Source organism: Nymphaea colorata, chromosome 7, assembly GCF_008831285.2.
Source record: "Nymphaea colorata isolate Beijing-Zhang1983 chromosome 7, ASM883128v2, whole genome shotgun sequence".
In the NCBI taxonomy this organism is placed as follows: domain Eukaryota; kingdom Viridiplantae; phylum Streptophyta; class Magnoliopsida; order Nymphaeales; family Nymphaeaceae; genus Nymphaea; species Nymphaea colorata.
In genome coordinates, this window is record NC_045144.1 from 23081365 (window position 1) to 23084669 (window position 3305).

The 3305-nt window shown below is 44.0% G+C and overlaps 1 pseudogene; it reads left to right on the forward strand.

Moving 5' to 3' along the window:
- Window positions 1-833: 833 nt before the first annotated feature.
- LOC116257228 (L-type lectin-domain containing receptor kinase SIT2-like) lies at window positions 834-2849 on the forward strand (annotated as a pseudogene).
- Window positions 2850-3305: the final 456 nt, after the last annotated feature.

A 3305-nucleotide genomic window follows, 5' to 3' on the forward strand; every position in this document is an offset into this window, starting at 1 on the left:
CTCTTCGGCTTCTTCGCAAAATTCCTTTTATTTTTTTTCCAAAGACGCAAAGGGCTTGCTGTATACACTCACCCGTTGGAGTCAACGGTGGGCGACCACATTAATAAGTCATCTGATATGAACAAGAAAAAGATGATTAATGTGAAAAAGCAAATTGAAACCTTCCAGCTGTTAAGATCTCATGGTTGGAATTCACTTCTTCCATAAGATCTCATGTGATACAACAGAGCATTAAATGCATGCTCGGAATTAATTTCTTCGCTATAAAATTAAGACACGATCAGGGGCTCACAAGGAGTACAATACTCAAACTTTACTCATCTATAAGTAAGAATTTAACTTGCAAGAATTCGGCTAGTTTAAACTGGATTCGGTTCGGCTACATAATAAATGTTCAAATAGCAACTAAACGAGTTAAAACATACAAGACAGGTCTAACATTGGGAGTTAAACAAGTTAAGCAAGTAAGTCGAGCTCAAACCCAACACTGACTTGAATTGAGTTTGAGTCAAAGCTCAGGGTTTTTTAAGTTAAAGTCCAACTCGAGCTACCCGGTGCCGGGTCGCCCCTTCAACACGCAAGCGGGCCTCTGAGTCTTTATCATGAAAGGAACTCTTTTTTTAATGACCCACCAATAAATTCCAGTCGTTGGCCCAACCCGAAGACCTCCGGAGATATTGTTTCGCCCTTTTTCATTGAAATGGTCTTGGGAAAATGCGCGTCCCTTTGTCCCTTCATCATCGAACATAAGAGGGTGCCGATTGACGCCAAAAGGTGGAATCGGAATATCGAATACGTCGTGTTTCCAGTGATTTTCGGACCTCTTCCTCGTCATGGCCCTTCAGCTTTCAAGATTCCTCCTGTTCTTCCTTTACATTCTAGCTCATATCTGCAGATCACCTGCAACTTCACTCAATAGCACCTTTCTCTTCAATAGCTTCCGCCCGTCAGACCTTAACCTGTCTGGCTCTGCAACTGTTACCAGGACTGGGGCTCTTCAGCTGACTAACGGTCAACATTCCATGGAACCAGGCATCAAAGGCAATGCATTCTTCCCTGCCAGTCTGCAGTTTAAGAAGCCTACCGCCTCCAAGAGAGCCAAACCATTCAGTACTCGTTTTGTATTCGCAATCGTCTCCCAGGCCCAGCAATCAGGTGGCCATGGCTTCGCGTTCGTCGTTGCGCCGTCCACCAACTTCTCCAACGCCACGGGAGGTCGCTTCTTTGGCCTCTTCAGCATCAGGAACAACGGAAACGCAATGAATCATATATTTGCAGTTGAATTCGACACAGTTCAACAAACAAATTTTAATGATATAGATGAAAACCATGTGGGTGTCGACATCAACGGTGTGAACTCCAGTGCCTCCGAACCTTCTGCTTATTATACAGGGAATCGCAAAAAAGAACAGGTGCTCCTAGATAGCCAGACGCCCATTCAAGCATGGATAGAATATGATGGGCTGATGAAGCAGCTGAATGTCACCATAGCTCCATTGTCACACCCACTCCAGCCAAATCGCACACTCATTTCACGTTCCATTGATCTGTCCCCTGTTCTGCTTGAGCACATGTATGTTGGATTCTCTTCTGGTACACAAAAGCTGGTAAGCAAGCACTATATTTTGGCATGGAGCTTTGCAATGAATGGAAAAGCTCCAGAATTGGACCTTTCACACCTTCCCTCTATTCCTCGGGATCGTACTCCTCTGTGAAAGTCTTTTAAGCTGTACCTATACATTTCTGTAGCTTTAGTGGCTCTATTGTTTATCATCGTCACATTTAGCATTTCTTATTTGACCAAAAGGAAGAGGAAGCTGACGTCTGAGAAGATAGAAGGATGGGAGATGGACTACCCACATAGGCTTCCCTACAGAGAACTCTATGGTGCAACCAAAGGTTTCAAGGAGGAGTTGGGGAAAGGAGGCTTCGGCAGTGTCTACAAAGGTGTGCTTTCCAGTAGCGGAATCGAGATTGCAGTCAAGAGAGTGTCGCATGGTTCAAAGCAGGGGATGAGGGAGTTTCTGGCGGAAATATCAACCCTGGGGAGGATGAGGCACAGGAACCTGGTCCAATTGCATGGTTGGTGTAGACGAGGCGATGACCTGCTCCTGGCTTATGAATTCATGCCATATGGGAGTCTAGACAGTTTTCTTTTTGATGTTAAAGGTAGAAGCCTGAGTTGGGAACAGAGGTTCAAGATTCTGAAGGGAATTGCTTCCGGCCTGCTGTATCTTCATGAAGAGTGGGAGAAAGTGGTTGGGCACAGAGATGTTAAAGCAAGTAACGTGTTGTTAGATGGTGATCTAAATGGCAGGTTGGGTGATTTTGGCCTTTCCAGACTCTATGAGCATGGGGCCAACCCCAAGACAACCCAAATCGTTGGGAGTTTTGGGTACATGGCGCCCGAGCTCTCCCGCACCTGGAAATCCACGATGAGTTCCGATGTCTACTCTTATGGTGCTTTGCTCCTAGAGGTGGCCTGTGGAAGGAGGCCTATTGAGCCGGAGAGATGTTGTGAAGAGATGGTTCTGATGGAGTTAGTCCACTCTTTGTGGAAGGATGGATGTATACTGGACGCAATGGACAAAAGGCTTGGGAATAGCTACGTGGTGGAGGAAGCAGAGCTTGTGCTGAAGCTTGGCATGCTCTGTTCACAGGCTGCACCTGAATCAAGGCCAAACATGCGGCAATTAACTCAGTTTCTTGACGGTGACGCCTCACTGCCAGATCTAGAATGCCAGCATCTTGTTATTCAAGACGATCCAGGCATGGACCAAATAATTGTGCAGTACCCTTCCTCGAGAACCTGTCACCAACTTCAGGAAACTAAGGCCTGTAACCTATGAACACAACTGTAGCATGTCATTTCAGACGCATCAATCAAAAGTCATAGATCAGTAAATCATTTCGCAAGTTGTCAAATAGCAGAATACCATGTTTTGCTCTAGGTTCTTCATGTCTGGTTCCCTATAAGATCTCTCATATCTGTTATTTTGTAGCCGAGTGCGAGCCCATACCCTGTTTCTCTACTCTTTGTATAGGCTTGGCCTACCAAAATGTTTGTATGATTTAATACCTGCAGTGTAATAGAAAATACAACTAATTACCTAAAGACAATCTTTTTTTTTTTTTTCCTGGATCAAGGGCGCAGAATAGATTATCTCATTTTTCACATTATTTTATCTTTGTTTCTTCGCTGTGCATTTTAGATGTTTGAACGTATACTTGTGATATTGTTATAAATATAAGGTCATTTTTTCTTTACCATTATATTAATTTCTATTAATTTTCATGTTATTTTT